Source organism: Vanacampus margaritifer, chromosome 10, assembly GCF_051991255.1.
Source record: "Vanacampus margaritifer isolate UIUO_Vmar chromosome 10, RoL_Vmar_1.0, whole genome shotgun sequence".
Lineage (NCBI taxonomy): Eukaryota > Metazoa > Chordata > Actinopteri > Syngnathiformes > Syngnathidae > Vanacampus > Vanacampus margaritifer.
Genome location: NC_135441.1, coordinates 13,972,164 through 13,990,509, shown reverse-complemented (window position 1 = coordinate 13,990,509; position 18,346 = coordinate 13,972,164). Strand labels below are relative to the sequence as shown.

Sequence of the window (18,346 nt, the reverse complement as noted above, 5' to 3'; positions counted from 1 at the left end):
GTAAAGTGAACCATAAATGGAGTTAATAGGACTCGAACCCAGGTCATCTGCTAGGAAGATGAACGATCTTACTGCGCTATCAGGCCAGTAATTATTATTATTTATTTTTTTTGTGTTGACATGTGTGTCAATTTGTTGTCACCGGGACACGGTTGGGGTTAGTATTAGGCTTTCAGTGAGGTTGTACACGTTACATCTTTACATGGGACACTACATAATGGTTGGGGTTAGTAAGAGGCTCAGTCAGGTTGTAGTATGGTTGAAGTAACAAAACACACACAAATAATTACTGGCCTTAATTACTGGCCTCTTAGCTCAGTTGGATAGACACTTGTCATCCAACAATACTAACCGGGTTTGAATCCCAGTAACTACACTTATTTGTCTCATTTCAAAATATACTGTATGTACAGAACATTACTTACTGTTTATGTATTTAGGACAATCTTCTTCAATTTGGTTTAAATGCAGGTAATATTGACATTACCCCACTCTGTGATATTGACATACCATGTTTGATGCTTTTGCAATTGAATTTGAATTACTGCAAGTGTTTTTGATTCACTGTGGTGTTTTCTGTGTATTCTTTGTGTCTGTCCATATACGGTTTGCTCGCAGTATAAGATATCCAATTTTTTTTTGTCTCTCTCAATATTTCTATTTTAAAATGATTGATTTTTTTAACACAGAGATAGCTGATTGATTTTTTTTTTTCATTTTTGATATTTTTTTAACATTTTAAAGAAAATTAGATTTTTTTGTGGTAACAGTTTTATGTATTTATTAATTTTTTTTTTTTTTAAATCTTTCTCATTTGGTGTTGCCATACCAACCTAACCTCGATTTTCACCAATGGAAGTAAATAAATGTTCAAGGCCTCTTTAATTACTATTTTGACTTTCTTTACACAAATCACTTGCACTGTAAATCATTTGTGACAAATGAAGAAAGAGAAGATTTCATATCTTTTTTTGCGCCAATAACTACAGTATAAGCAAACCAGAAATGATATTAAAAAAAAAACCTCAATGTCAGCCCTCATTGGCATATTTCTATTTAATTGACGCAGCATGCTTCAATATATCTACTTGGTGGTTTAGAATGATTTTTTGAAGTGCAGCTTTGTAACTCTCTAATTCTAAAAATCTAATAAGGCCTGAAAATGCAATAAAATTTACACTTAACTCGGTCAAAAATGTAATAAAAACCAATAATGTAATAATTTAACAAAAAAATATATTAAAAATACTGACTTATATTGTAAAAACATTTTCATCAATACTGTAATACCTTACGACATTATTGGGGAGCAGTTGTAATCAAATGGGCGGAGCTTGTTTTGATTAACTCTGCACTGTTGGATTAATACAAGAAAAATCGACTCAGTCAAATAACTCCAACACTCACCTCCATTTCAATCAGACAGTGTTAAAAATACACTTTGGGGGTTGAAATCAACTCACACAAACTTTGAACACTCCAATTGTTGCTGTGAATGTATGTAACAGTCGTAGATTCTCAAAACACAAAACGTAGAACGTTGGACTGAAAATGAACGTATATATTACTTTATCTACCAAGTTATACATGATCAGTTTTGAAGAAAAAAAGACCCATCTGAAAATTTAATAAATCCCAAATAATGTAATAAAGTATTCATTTAAGGGGGAAAAAACCCTGTTATTTATCAGTTAGGATTTTTTTGTTGTAAATTACATTATTGGTTAAGTTATTACATTACTGGGTATGATAACGTTTTTGATAGAGTTAAGTGCACATTTTATAAAATTTTCAGGTGTTACAGTATTACATTTTCAGGAAATGATTACATTATAGGGTATTACAAGTACTACCATACTACTGTACTACTTTTTTTACCTTAATATTTGGCCTAACAACATCAACGGAATATTTGCTGGGCTGTCAAATTTAAAACCCAAAATAGCCTGTGCCAAAAATGCTAAAGCTGGTATAAAGAAGCCCATGCTGATCCATGCTTATTGACTTATTTCAATTAATGAATAATTCAGTCAGATGAGTTTGCACATTGTTGCATCAGAAATATAGTAATAGAGAAAATCCTTGAAGTTGAAATAACTTTGCATGAATGTTTTATTGCATTCTGGGCACTATAAGTTTCCATATTCAGGCAGACTTGCCATGGACATTAGGGTGGTTCTAGGTCTCACTCTGATATCAAACTCTAAAAAATATTTTAATAATAGAAGAAACAGTGCTTTGCTTTCAAATAGTCAAAGTCAGTTTCTATCAAGAGGGAAGCCAGAAAAAGCTCCAAGTGCGAGACAGATGGACAACTTTGGTCAGTATCTACCCTTGCCAGAGCTGACATTTCCATTCTTGTTTTCTTGACAGACACCTATTGTTACTGGTGCTTCTCGCTGGTTAATTCACAGCGTTGCGCTGGAAGAACAGAGCATTAGCTTGATTTTTATATCAGTCAAAGTCAATTACCGTTCTAAAGTAAAATCCTCATTCAGAGACACTGACTGTGTCCTGTGTTCACACTGACAGAGAGCCAGATGGCCTGCAGAGCAGAAAATTTGAATTTGGAGATCCACAGTCAACCATGCAGTGAGAATAAAAGTAGGAATATGCGTTCTCACATTCAAGAGTGCAAAATACTCAATGTAAGTGGCAAAAGGTAGAATGGAAAAAGATAACTGATGGAAACACTGTTTCTTAACGTATTCATCTTTAAAGAGAGAGATTGGTCATGTAGGCTGAAGTACTGCAGCGGCACAGCCACGCCGCCTGAAAGCCATTACAATAATGCTACATTTATGCAGATTATTTATTAATCTGACAATGAAAGGTGCAAGAAGCCGTGGTGGAGGAGACACGCTGTCTTCCCATTGTAGAGGATGTGAAGGTATAAACCTGCAAAGACTATTTTCACCATGAATGTATTCAGGTTGGCTTTTATTGTTGCCACTGTTGAAAGCTGTCAGGCCTGAAACACTCCTGACAACAGTATCCTGCAGATATGTACACTCTCTGGTCTTGGAGAGCTTCAAGAGACTTTTTCAGATGAGAAACAAACTCAATGTCCTTGGTATAGGACTCAAAGGGATATATTTCCACTTCTCAATTACTTTTGAAAAGTGTTTATCTGCCTGAGTGTTTATTTTGGGGGGTTGAAAAGGATAAATGAGTAAGAGCTCACATTTTCATGGATGTGGAGAGCTTTTGGACCAAAATGTTAGGATTTGCAAGTAACAAGCAGTCATGGAGTCTGAAAGCAACGCATTTGGCAAAAGCCTATAATTTACTTTTATACTTTCAAATATATGCAATGTAGAGCAGAGTATGCACAACATTAATTAAAAAAAAGTGGTATAGTACAAAGGCTCTAAATAAATTGTGTCACATTGCAGTTCTCGGGTCAAAATGGGCACGCCAAATGGACACATTCACTAGCAAAACTGAGAGGGGGATTAGATAACGACGAATTCTGTCAGAAAAAAACATTTGTGTGCTTTTACAGAACAAAGCTTTTTAATTTTCACTTTCGACAAAAATGTCATTTGTGCACAGTTATATGCACTGTTGCTGTTGCACATTGTCACAATAAAGGTGTATTGACAGCTGGACTGTGTAGAGACTTTTATTTTGTAAGTGCTGCAGGAAGTGGTAAGTGAATCTTGGCATGTCTTCCAAACGATGTAGTGTGGGGCGAGGGAACAGTTTAATTAATTAATTAATTTATTAATTTATTTATTTATTTATGCCATACTAGAGGTGTAATTGCACATCCACTAAAGTAGGTGTCACTGGCGTGTTCATTGTCAGAGTGTGCAAAGGGTATTAGCTCCATTGCAGGGGTGTGCTAACATCAATTTAATGGAGAAATTATACTATTTATAGTTGCGACAGAATTGGGGGAATTACGCAAAAATATTTTCTTAACGTTTGAGAGAGTTATGCAAAAATATGTTCTTCTTAATGGAAGGCCTGATGAAAATAAGAGAAGCACTGATCAAAGTCATATTTGAACAAATGTTAATAAAATGGCAAACATACATCACAGCAAACACATTTGGTTTCGTTTCTTATTCAGAAAGAGTGTGACACAACGAGGGAGGGAGGACCCAGGCGCAAGGAGGCAGTGTTGCGATAGGACGGTCCCGATTCCGATGTTGGAGGCGTCTACCTTCACCACAAACTGGCGCTTGGGATCCGGAACCTTGAGTATCCGGGCCTCGGTGTAACGTCAGAGGTCAAGCAATGCAATGGGGTGGCAATGGAGCTGAAGTTCCGGATAAAGCGACGGCAAAATTTGGAGAAACCCAGGAACAATTGGACTTTCTTCCGTGATTACGGCGCTGATCTTGCCAGGCTCCATCTCTACCCTTACGGGTGATACCACGAAACCCAAAAAGGAGATGGTGTTCACGTGGAAGAGACTCTTCTCTGTTGTGTATGTGGTGTACTAAGATTTTTTAAAAGGAGTTGTGGGTGAAAAAGGTTAAAGGCTTTCACGCATTTTATTTCTAATCTTTCTGCTCCACTCAGCAACTGTGGTGTGAATTTGGTTTATAATTATTAGCAAATCATTGACCAGTTGCCTGACCCACTCTGCTTAATTAAAGCGCCATATTAAAGAAGTGACAAACTAATAAATCACTCTGCCAGTAAAACTGTTAAATTAGCTGATTATTAACAGGGTAAACTACATGAACACACAGAAACATACACACCAGACATTTTTCTTTCTTGTGATAAGTTTAAAAACCATACGTTGAGGAGGGCAACATTAATCTAAAAATAAGCATATTCATTATGCAAGAAGTGAAATGTGGCCATAGATAAAAGCAGATAAGAACGCTATCGTCAAAGATATTCTTGGTCAACAACTGTTTCTTTGCACATACTATATGTGGTTAGGCTGTTGACAAAAGTCAAATCATTTGCCTTTGTAAAAGAATGTGCGCGCACACACATACACAGTGCAGATAAAGGACTTCCAGCCAGCCATGTGGGAAACATTTCTAATCATTGGCATTCTGAAACAAATTCCGCAATTTACATATCATGCGCTGCTCTCTGAGCTATAAGGCAAATATTACACAAGAACAGCAGCCATGGTGGCAACGGAATTAATAGACTTCTGCTTTTGTTACTTGTGTTGCATTTCCACCAGCCTATGCGGCTTGTGAGGGAAGCTGAAGCAGATTAAATTTGATAGAGGAAAGAAAAGGAATATGCACACGGAGGCACAAAGAGAAATTATCTGCAGGGGAGTTGTCAGCAAATGGAATCACTGTATGGTGCTCATAGTGATTTTGTTTCAAGTAATCTGAGAAATGCAGATAGCCTCGCTGGGCTTTGATATGACCGGATGCATTCACATGTGTTATGAATTTAGATATGAATGTATTTCATAAAAACAGGATGCCAACAGTATGTTTTCCCCGCTTAATGCGTTTTGTCTATTTACACCGAATGCTTCATCTCCTCTATGCCCCATTTGTCAGCGAATCAGGATTCTCGCAGAGATCCAATAAATAACACCAGTCCATCATTGAACAGATTAGGTGTCAGCTAACTTCCGCTCCGCCCCACGTGCTGTGTAGAAGCCTCGGGGGGCCTGTGTCCCGGGAATGATGGGTAATAAAAATGAATCATAGATGAAGGCCAGAGACAGGGTGCTACAGGAGGAGTCTTGATGCATTAAACAGGAACAGTCGATATGTCCTCTTGTGATAATAGAGCATACAGGAGCTGCCGCCAAGCTATTTAACGCTTGTCAATCTAAACCGTAAAGGGTAGCGGGCTTGCAGCAGCAACACAGAAAATGGTTCATTTGGGAAGTTGGGAATGAAAGTTTTACACTGTTTAAATCTAAAAGTGAACTAAAAGTGTCAAAAGTTGTTTGTTGTTTGCTCAGCTTTCTCAAGGAAACAAGTGATGACATTGGATCTAGTGTTGCTTGGCACTTGACACATCAGACAAAGAAAGTATCTCGTTAACGCTGTAAGATAATTAGCTAAAAACAACACCACGTAGCAAAGTGCTACATGATAAATTATGCTGCCTGGACTTTGGCGATCTCTGGAGTAAATTGCCTCTGAGCTCACTGACAGCGGTCATCACTGTGAGGAGCGCTTTTGATAAACATGACCTTATTGTTCCACCTCTTTTAGGAATAATTACATTTCACGTGCACACTGAGAGCAACCTGCAAAAACTGTTCTTCGTTTTTTTTTAGACTGTCACTTATGTTACATTGGGAGAGTGTTACATTGGTTCGCAGTGATGACATCTTTTGCAAAATGTGTCTCTTCTGAGGGAGTAAAATAAAATTGGTTATTTCAATCATGAATGTCAGATCCTGGTGGTCTGCCATCATGATATTAACATGGTGCACACTTGCTCAATCTTGCACCAAGAATCTGGGGCTGATGAAACAAGGAGACAGTCCATGCTCGTCACTGTCAAAGAAAGTCAGTTGACCTATAAAATAGATAGTGATGTGTGAGATGTGAACTCCCCGTGCCCTCTGCCATACTTGCGCCCGGCAACAATTATTGACACGCTGCCATTAAAAATGCACTTAAGAGACAAATGCATTCAGGAAGAAAGCATGAGAGACATGTATAATAAGTGAGAGCTCCAGTTTTTCAGCTTTTTGGAAGGGTGTTGTACAAACTAGGATATTTATGGAAAAGGTAAAAAAGACCACACAAAAAAAACAATAATTGTAGAATTCATTTTGAAATCCAATATGATTTGCAACCATCTCTTGGGTTTAAGATTATTCCAGTTTGAAAAACTAAACAGCTTAATAAAGGTCCGAGAATGATAGTTATCTGTGCAATAAAACATATGGCCAGTGCTAAGCATACCTCAGCAAAAAATGGAAAACAAGCCCTGGAAAGGTGCTGAAATTAGCATTTTTGGGATGTTACAATGTTGTTAATTTACCCTGCAGATGTCCTGCTGTTTCCTCATTGTAATAATAATGCATTAAGGTTAACAGTAAAGCAGCTGGATGTTTTAATTAAAAGGTACTTATCTCGGCTAAAGCTCATTGAGTTTGTCACAAAAATGAGAAAAGTCATTAATAAAAAGAAAAAAAAAGAAAAAATAAATACAAAGAAGCAAACGAGTGGGGACGAGAAATCAATTATTTCTGATGATTAATTTCAAATGTTGTATTACATGCTGACATTGTTTGGTATTCTAGCTGGACAGAGTTATGTCGATGTTAAGCCACTTAATATTGGCATTGGGAATATTCATGCTACAGAAACACAGAACAAGTAATAGGAAAAGTTTAAAGGTAAATTGTGAAGTAATGTAAATGTTTTTACTCTGACGTATAGCTAGTTTTGATACGTGTTTTTGTTGGACTTCGGGTTTTGTTATGGTGACAATAACTGACTTTGGAAGACATTATTCCCATGTAACTATTGTCTCCCTCCCTCTGTGTCATCTTTGTACTTCTGGTTTTCCTACTCCTTGCCCTCCATTCATTTGTTACAAACTCATGTGCTTTTTCCGTGTGGCCTTAGTGTCTTATTATTTATTCACTGTGTATGTACTGATAAGTGTATTAGTCACACTATTTTGAAAGTGTGTCTGGTCCTTAAACTTATACTCAAGTGTGATTTGTATAAGGTAAGGTAAAAGTAAATTCCACTGATTGTCACACCCAACTAATTGGGGGCGAAATTCGTTCTCCACATTTGACCCATCCCCTGAGGGAGCGGTGAGCAGCAATGATTGCGCTCGGGAATCACATGGTGATCTAACCCCCCAATTCCAACCCTTTTATACTGAGTGTCAAGCAGGGAGGCAATGGGTCCCATTTTTATAGTCTTTGGTATGACCCGGCCGGGGATTGAACCCACAACCTCCCAGTCCCAAAATCCTCGTTCCTTAAATGTGCTGACCTGGCGGTAATGCAAGAAAAAGTCATGCATGACCTCCTCTTTAGCATGCTAAATGGGTGGCAGTAATGCTAATATTAGCTAGATTAGCATGTGGCCTTGAAATGACTCGCAACCAGTTCAGGATGTACCCCGCCTACTGCCCGAGGACAGGCTCCAGCACCCCGAGACCCTTATGAGGAATAAGCGGTTGAGAAAATGGATGGATCGATAGCATGCGGTTTTCTTACCCAACAACAAGGATTTATAGAACCAAAAGGCACAATAACCGACCAGGGATTCTACCTGGTTCGACGCAGCATTCTAGTTAAGATAAGCCATTTTAAACTAAAAAGTCAAGTTTTCTGGAGTCAGAAGCAGAAGTTCCGTCCAACTGTAACTCGTTTGCTACTGTCAACACAGAGTGTGTTCGGAAATTCACTCTGATGCCCTGACACCACTCTGAGAGGGTGTGTGTTCACAGAGGCAGAGCGCACTCCCCTCCCATCAATGCCCAAAACTAAGCCTTTGTTATAAACCAATCAGCAGCTCGTCCTTGAACTGTTTTCATCTGTACTGCCTGATGCACTGGGCAATCCTTTTTTTGGGGGAACTCTGAATTAACTAATGATATATTTGAACAACAATCAAATGTATTTATATATTTTTTTCTTTGTTCTTAGTAAAGCATTTTTTTGACTGGTGCCACTCATACTCCAGAGAGAAAAATACAGTACTTGCATGTTTCTTTGCAGTCGACCTCTAGGCCTTGACATACGTTGATTGTCATTTTCCCCTCGCGCTCGAGACACAATTTTTGTCAGGACTTCAACATGTGATTTTCTTCCTGGTTCTTAAGCACCATTGATCACTATTTGTTTCTGTTAATAAATGTTTCCAGTTTTTGGCCTGCACTCCTTGCCTTGCATGCTTCCCTGCACTTGTATGGCTTTGCCTCCACTCCACAATGCTGAATCCTGACAGGTACCTTTATTGTCAGTCATCTGTCCAAAACCGGTTGTCTACACTAACAGTTTATTGAAACAACGTGATGGCCTTCCTCTTCAACGTGTTGCAGCATATATGTTGTCAATCATCCCCAATACAAAGTTGAGGAGGAAGAGTGGCGCGTGGCCAGTTCTGGCAACCTGAAATAATATTTTCTTTGGTTGATTGTTCATGTACTATAAAGTGTAGCCTCTCTACACTCAGAAGCACCTTAGGTCTTAGTCAAGTAAACATTAGCTGATAATTCTGTTACTATACTAGTTGAGATGCAATGAATGCTGAAACTCCGTGGTCTGAACCATTGCTACTCTACATGCAACAAGTGTTATCGAAGCAATGATATTGTTCTGCTGTCTACACAAAAACACACATTTTGAGTGTCTTTCCAACTCATTATCTTTCACCTTCTGTAATAAGAAGGAATTAATTCCAGTTTCCTGTGTTTACCAGCCTTCTTCGCGTGTTGTCTCTGGGTACTCCGCTTCCTACAAACCTTAAAACTCCAGACTTTTACTGTTTGATTTAGTTTTAGATTAAGTTGCAATGCTGACCCAGACTTCCATAACAACTTTGAATATGTTTTGCAAAAGATACAGTCAAGGCGACTGAAATTAACAGGAACGTCTAGAATTTTTAGATTGTACAAAAATGGCTTTCGCATATAATTTTGTTTGTTGTTGTAAAAAAAAGAAAAAACACTTCTTTTTTTTTTAGCCCTGTCAGTAAACGGTAAACACCAACAAATTAATCTGAAATGTGCATGTTTATAAGACGTTCTCCCAACTGTGTCAAGAAGTGATGATAACACACCATCTTTCTGCAGAGGGCAGCTGTAAAAGCCACAGGGAACAAACAAATAAATTCATGAATACAATGCATAGTCAAACAAATAGCACAATCTCCGGCATTCCAAAAACAGCATCCTGGTTTGATTTAGTGCCACCATGTTCATTTGAATCCTTTTGAATTTTTATTTTGTTTTGAAATATGTTGTCTCGTTTTCTTCTTAAATGGCTAATACACTCAGCCATGTTTAAATGTAAAAAAAAAAAAATGGTGGAGAACAAATTCCACGGTGCTCTCTCATTATTTAGATCATGGTCTCAAATGCAACACTGCATCAAGTATTCCTTAAGAAAGTGTCAGGGTTCTGCCACAAAGAAAGGTACTACAGGCACACACAAAAAAATAATGAAGAGGATTTTAAGGGTGATGACACAAGATCATTCAGATGTGTTTACTTATATCCATACGCTTTTTTACCCAAGCACCATCTGCTAGAATTGCTGGTGCACTACATTACTTGCCCTCTTAGGGATCTTTTCCCCCTTCTTGCAAAATTGCTGCTGTTTATAGAGTAGGTTCTTATTACAGTATGCTACTGTTTGTTCTCCCTTCTAGTGTTTGTGATATTTCTACAATATTAAAACCCTGTAAAGCCTGAACCATGAAATATATGACAGAAAATTCAGATTGTTTGTTAATACAGTATTTATTGATCCTTTGGAGCAAACTTTTTTTTGTTGTTGTTGAAAATCAATTTCCACATATGACTTTTGATTTGTGTCATATTTGATATATCCGGTCACAATGCTTTAAAAATTTTTTTTATAATAAACATATCAAACATATTAGTATTTCCCAAAATCTGAAAAAAACATTTCCCACTATTAATAAGTATAGTATAACTGCTATCATGCACTATTGGGATTTGAAAACTCTAGAAAGGAACTGGAAATAGCATTTTAAACTAACTTTGTGGGTCGCAAATTTTTATTTTGTAGTGGAAAGTCTCAAAACTTCTGTTCTTGCCAGTCATCCACCGTGCCACCCCACTTTATATTTGACAAAGAAAATCTTCAAAATCAGGTGTCTCTCCTTTCTCAGTTGTGGCGGTCTTACAAGGTTGCTGGAAAAGCCATCAGCTGGGTGATTACTGCCCTCTAATGGATTAACCGTGCAATGCATGTGTCAGATCATATACGTCAGGGTTTTAACTCTTTCACTGCCAGACGTTTTCAGAAACGGGTTGTCCCCAGAGCCAGCCAATTTAAGCATTTTGAGTGATCTTTCAAGGTCCACAGAAAATGTTGTGTTTGGACTATGGAAACACACATACTACCAAATGAAAGATTAGACTCTCATCTTTCATCAGAAAAAAAAGTTTGTTTCTACCTTATTCCGTTCTTCAGTAATAAACAATAGAAAATGGTTACTTTCACCGAAATTCTCTGTTTTGAAACAAAAAGAGGAGAAAAAGAGCTTTTTGTGAAACGATGTTATTTCATGCACTCTAGTGAATTGTACACTTCTTTTTGTCCATGAATGATGCCACAAACACCTAAATAGTGCTTTACATCTGTAAAACGCTTTCACCAACAATGAAAAAGTGTTTTTAGTTTGCAAAATACGTTTATTTCCATTCAACAGTGTAACAATTTGACAAAACAATTTCGCAAACTATTTACAAATGTGTGCAACTGTGGTACTACTTACAATTATGTGGATGTTTCAAATACAGGTTTTCTTTTTGTAACGCTCCCCTGCGTGCAAGAAGACGCAGCAGGACTCGCACAACAGATTAGTTTCACTTTCGCTTTTGTCCGTTTCGCATGCAAACGTTACACTTTCTTGACGGCCTTTTTTTCCGGGGAATAAATAGCAAGTAGCAGACTGTACACACTCCTCCGATGAATATGCATTGGACTCGGGGCACTCTCCGTCGTCCGATTGAACGTCCGCCTGAACGTGCTCGGTTGTGCTGCGCGTTATGACGTCGTCATAGCTGCCGCGTCAACGCTTGCAACTTCGCCGTCAACCTCGGATTCACCATCATCATCATCGATGATGATCATCGTCGTCATCAATGTGCTCTTTTAGCGTTGGTCGTTGCCTTTCGTCTTGTAAGTGTAGAGCTGCTTGCAAACGGGCGCCTTGTCCGTTTCCTCCTCCTCCATCTAGCTCCCCCCCACGTCTCCTACTGCCGCGTCAATGCTTTCCAACCACGGAGTCACCATCATCATCATCATCATCGATGATAATCATCGTCGTCATCAATGTGCTCTTTATCGTTGGTCGATGCTTTTGGTCTTTGAAAAAAACGGCTCGGGCGTGAGCTACTCGCATCCGGTCGCCATTTTTCCTTTGTCTTCCATTCTCATCTCCTGCTCGACGCTCTAGCTCCTCCTCTACTGACGCCCACCCGATCTTGTCAAAAGAGAGTCATCGCTGCCCTCTAGGGGCCAAAAATAGTCATTAGGCACAACAGACCTGCTGGAAACTTTCACCACAGCTCCGGAAGGCTTGCCCACACCCGTTTCAAATAAAAATAAAAATTGGATGACGTCATTTAACGTCATTGGCAGCCCTCCGTAGGTTTTTACTTGACGTCTTTTAACGTCAGTGGCAGTGAAAGAGTTAATTGGGAAAAAAATATTATTATCATGAAATAGAGGGCTCAAAATGTCTTGTAGTTAATGTGATACGTTTGGCGTTATATGGTTTTAACTTTGTAGCAATACATATGTCATTATTTTTGTGCAACTGCAGTTAACAAATAGAACATACAGTATGTGACATACTGTAATTTACATTTGTGTCATATTGAACTTGGGCCACACTGTCTGTTTATCTTGAAGCAACCTTTGATCTATCTATCTCTGATATATTTTTCTTTTCTATCACACATGCACACTCATTTTATTCTTTCTTGCTGCTGCTTTCATCACCAGGGAGCCGCATCCCCCCCTCTGATGGGCTGTGGCTGGATTGCTGTCATGGTGTCCCTCCCTTAGTTCTCTCTGTGACGCTTCAACCACAGTCGATGTAGCCGGACACAGTGCCTTTAGGCAAGCAGCCGCCTCCAAATCTGAAGGGATGAAGCACATGTTGCCACAGATAAACCACCATGATCAATCTCATGGATGCGCAGCGAATCGGTGGAGCGAAAGGCTTTGAAAATCAAGCCTTGTCCCCAATGTGCCCAGCAATGATGATTTGGTCAGTGGAGCCAACGGCAACCAGCAAACATCAAGGAAGTTGGACCGGCAGGCCTGTCAGTTCTCAACACTAATTAAACATACACAAGCAGACCCAGTGATATGTTGCCAGCAGGGCAAGGCTCATATCCTTTGGTCTAAATAAAAGCTATCCATGCAAGTGAGATTATTTGTCACAAATATCCTGTGCAACTTTGGAGGTGGTTGTCTGGTAAAACATACCAATGATCAGGTCACTGTATTCTATTCAGGAATTTTATGCTCAGAGCTGTGACACTGCAAGAGTTTTAGTTATTTATCTGTTTTGGACTAAATCTGCATTCTAATATTGTTACATATATTCTATTTTTCTCATTTGCACAAGTAGAATTTGGCGTAAGGAGGTTGTTTGCTCTGTTGTGTGCCGTTGCAGGATGGAACACAGCCGACTCCCGGCCAATGAAAAGGCTTCTCTCAAGAGCTCCCCTTGCAGATGATGTTGGCGGCTGTGCATGTTACATGAGCAATTCCGCTGTACACCCCTGATTGTGCATCTATAAATCAAACCAATTAAATCACCAAAGGTCTAATTTGGCTTCCGCATCAACATTTAACATCACCCACCCGAACATTTCCAAAACCGATTATCCTCATCACAGTCAGATGTGCTGGAGCTTAGTCCACTTGGAAATTACATAATGATTTTTTTCTAAAGGTATTTGTACAATGAAAGGTAAATTCCAAGGAGTGAAACTCCTTGAATGGATGCTCACGGCCCGCTTTTCATTCTTTGTAAGAGCTGAAGTGTTTACTGACAACCCTGAAAGTGTGAATGTGAAACAAAAACACCCAATTGTTGGTGTGCTTCATAACAAAGGGACATTCCAGCAGGAGTTAGTGCAAATATATTTTCTATAAATGCAAGTTTCAATAAAAGCCACATTTCCTCCAAGGACTATACTGTTTGAAGTAATAAACAATGGTCTGTCCAATGTAAAAAAAAAAAATATATATATATATATATATATATAATAATAAGACACTAAACATGCTTTCATTGGAGTTGACAATATGTGGAGAAAATTGATGCCATTTACATAATTAAAGTCAAACTGATGAAGTTCCCAGCTATTTGCACAACAGACAGTGACAGTGTGTGCAATGTTGGTGTATTGAGCCTGCACCAAAAGAGATAGTGACCTACAGTAACTGCACATGGCACACCAATGGAATGCACTCGGAGCAATGCAGTCATACATTATGGATTAGTTATTGTGGTTGCTGTATAATGTACTGTATGTGTGCAGGTTTTGACTAATGGGAGGGACTACATTCAGTACTGTACTGATGTCAACCGAATGGAAAACAAGATGCCTTCAAAACAGGGCATACCGTCTTGTTAAAGCCTAATTAAAAAGAAAAAGAATGTACTTCATAGCAACGTTGGCAAGGTTCTTGCAAGGGATTGTGATATCATGAGCAAAGATGAGAGTGACAGTTTGTCTGAGTTTGAGTGACATCTGTTCAGGTTCAAGTAATTGTTTTTATATGATGTCAATGGTTCAAGTGGGCTTCTTGCTCAGGCTGAATTAATAAAGAGGCTTGTCTCCCTGCTCCAGTCCAGCACACATATACGCTATGCTCTGTTGACTGCTGCAGTCTACTTCCTCTGCAGCTTCTCATTTCTATCCAAAAGCATAGAAAAAGTATTCATCTATGCTAATATGGAGAAGAACTTGCTTCTGGGAGTTTTCCAGCATGGAAATTGTGATTCATAATCCGCAAAGTTGACATGATTACACACACATAAAAAAAAAATATCAAAAAAGTACACATTTTATTTTTCTTAATAAATAACTATCCATCCATTATCTGAACCGCTTATCCTCTACAGGGTCGCGGCCTTGCGAGCTTGCTAGAGCTGGTCCCAGCTGTATTTGGGCAGTAGGAGGGGTACACCCTGAATTGGTTGCCAGCCAACCGCACACTCACAATCGCGCCAAGGATCAATTTAGAGTGTTCAATTAACCTACCATGCCAATTAACTTCAAAATCTCATCTCCGTATACATTTTAATAAAATGAACTGATAAAAAAAACTATGCAAAATCAAGTCCATGAACTCATTGTGCCCATTTTTTTTCACAAGAATCAACTCAATCAAAGGATTTTTAATATTATACTGCATTTGTCCTGCATGCAATTCAAGATCCCCAACATGAATTGGGGAAGTCTGTTACATTATTTAACATGTTTGAATGTGAATGGTTAATTTTCAACACAAAAACATTTCAGATATAAGATACAACTGCATTATTTCAGTTGTTTGTTTGAGTTGCCCTCACAAAACACTTTACAAAATGTATGAAGTTACACAGGCTATATGTCAAATTAATGGTGAAAAAGTTGTGAATTGATATATATTTGCATCATTTTTTTTAAATCTCAGAAACTGGTATTTGAACAGGGGTGTATAGACTTTTTTATATAAAGTATCATATGACCTTCATAAAAATTCCCTTCATTCCTCAGTGAACAAAGCATGGATATAGAGTATGGAGCTATCTATGAAGCCATGCAATTTGGTTGTGATGATCTGAATTAGCGCTAACAGGCTTTAATGGAGATCAGTGTTTGATCGGGAGCCGTTCTATATCAATCTATTATATTCTCGTTCTAACGCATGAAAAGCCAAGTCATTTTGACGTGTCAGTATCTGCGGTGCAATACTGTTTGTATATTATTCAATGGGCTCTTTGAAGAATTTTGTTTTCTAATTCCACTGTCCATTTAGTTTAACACCATTTTGTTCCTCGGGAGGCAGCAGTGATTTGGCTATACACTCACAAAAACATTCATTCATTCATTTACGTGAAATTGGTGGCATAGAACATTTTGTTAAATTGGTATTTTTGTATTGAACAAAACTGTTGTGTGGACAGCGCTCTCCTAATATTTATAAAGTATACCAAAAGACCTATGCCTGTAAACAATGACTTTTGTCTTATTTTGCTTTTGTGCAGCATCCTACTTACTTTCATTCACCAGGCATAGCTTGTGACCATTAGTTTTGCACTTTGTTGTTTGTTTTGTTTGAAGAAACCAAATTCAAGGATTTTGCTATTTGTCTCTAGAATGTAGCAAGCTTCAGGAGGAATTTCACATATTACATGTGTTTAAGGCCCAGAATAAATGAAACAATCCGCAACAATATTTGAGCTGCATGAACATGTGCCCTAAAATCTGCCAGATGCTCACAAATGCCCCGGGGCTCCTTAGGTTTTCACCTTTTCAGAAAATGGGCAGAATTTGGTTTTGCATATTTTATGTAATGTAAAATGGCAGTCTTAATATTATGGTTGGATCAAATTAGAGCTCCAGGTCAGCATTTACTCAGTCGGGCTACATCTAAAACTGCTTTAGCCTCCCAGAACTTATGGTTTTAATTAGTGCACCATGCAAATGAGCTCACATTCTGTTACATGTCCAGATTATAGGTTCTCTATGTGATGTGAACCACTATAAAAATGTGTTATTCCACTCATACTGTGCAACCCACCTGCCATAACATAGTATTAGGAGTTCATAAGCCCTACTTGAGCACGGAGATGAGGAGTACTGAGTGGAGGCTACTGCATGATGAATGCAGAAATTAAGCACCTTAGTTTATCTTTACTAAAATAGAAAATCTAAATATCTGAGATAAATGAGGATGTCCTATTATGTTTTCTTTTTAACTGTGTATTTTTATTGTCTATCAGTCCATATTTGCTAATAAAAACACATAAGTTAATTCTCCCTTGTATGGTACTTTCCATGAATATATAATATATTTTAACATTGGTAAATTGCCTCAGTATTTACTAATTGGCATTACAGCCATGGTAAAGTATTTTGCAACGTTAATCTCTTCTCCATAAAACTGTATTGTAATCGTCACAAAAATAAAACATTGTCCAGCTTTAACAAAATAGCAATGCTAGCAACACTAAGCTAGCATAAGCGCTGTAGGTAACTTTGGTAGGTACTATAACATGAATCAGTCTTACAGTAATACTATTAGGAATGTTCGATACCACTTGTATTCATACCATTAGCAGTACTTTTGAGTAGTCGGTCACTGATAGTGATTATTTTTGTTACATAAAATAATAATAATACATATGAATCCCAGTATAGCATTTTTCATTAAAATGTCATGACAACAATTGCAATTTTCTATTCTTCTAATTTCTAGCTTCTGATCATAAAATGACCACAAGAAGGCACGTGATACTGGTATCAAAACCTTGAAATAAGGCCGGGTATCTGCCTGATATTGGTACTCGCCCATGCCTCGTTCCTATAACACTAAATTGTCTCAGTTTGTAGAATAAATTTACAAAAGAGAGAATAAAGTTACATGTCCATTAGAGTTGCTGCTAATTCCACGTTGCTTCCATTTTTTTCCTCCCAGAGGTGTCAAGATATGGTGTGCGTGGAGGAGTGTGGACCCAAATGCGGGGAGAAATGGCAGGGAGACAGATATGAAGGGCAAAGTGAGGAAATTTATTTGTATTTAACAAGTATGAAGTTGAGTAGACTAGGACGGGCTGGAACATGACGGGCGAGGGGGGACTGGTCGCCATGACTGGACATGGCAAAGGGAGACTGATTGCCATGACTGGACGGTGCAAGAGGAGGCTGGCTTGACTCTGGCTGGCTTGGCAGAACATGGACAACTTGACTGAGACGTGGACGACTAGACTGAGACGTGGACGACTAGACTGAGACGTGGACGACTTAAATGTGACGAGGGCTTCGCTTGACGCGAAGAGAAACTCCTACACGTGACATTGACATTGCTCCCGCACAGACTGGACAAAGACAACAGGAATACACCAATAATAATGAGACACACCTGGGGAACACAATAGGCTGAGGGCACCGATTGGTCACACACACTGGGAAGGGAACAGACACACAGGTGGGCGTGAGCAGACATAATGAGACAGGGGGAGAACTAAGGAACATCAATCACAGATGAACACAACAAACACACCCAAAATAAACAAAACCCCAACCCCTACAAAACCGAAACATGACAAGAGGTAAAGTCCAACATAGTTTCAGCAAAGCTCCTGAAGCCCGAGCTAAAAGAGCAGCACAAAGCTGTGTTGGTGTGCAACCAGCTATGATTGAACCTACAAGACAATAAATAACTGACACCTTGTCTGTCATGCCTTCTATCTATGATTAGTGGTATTAAGTAAGTAAGTATTAAAAAAAAAATCAGAGGTAGAAGAGAGGGATTTTTTTTCACAAATCATTTTTCATTAGTAGTAGTGTTATACTGTCTTGTTTTAAAATGCAAACTCCCCCTCTGATTCTTCATTACGTTTCCGCTTTGCTTTTGACTAAGCTTGAAATTGTGTGATTGATATTGCTTTGACTGATCATCCCAAACAATTCGTCAGACAACCAGCCAACT

General features: G+C 38.5%; 1 long non-coding RNA gene across 1 annotated transcript; it reads left to right on the top strand.

The window, feature by feature from the left end:
* The first annotated feature begins 2,103 nt into the window (after positions 1 to 2,103).
* On the top strand, positions 2,104 to 8,806 carry LOC144059184 (uncharacterized). The gene is made up of 2 exons (XR_013295593.1): positions 2,104 to 2,320; positions 4,079 to 8,806. It is a non-coding gene; the product is annotated as an uncharacterized LOC144059184 (long non-coding RNA).
* The last annotated feature ends 9,540 nt before the right edge of the window (positions 8,807 to 18,346 follow it).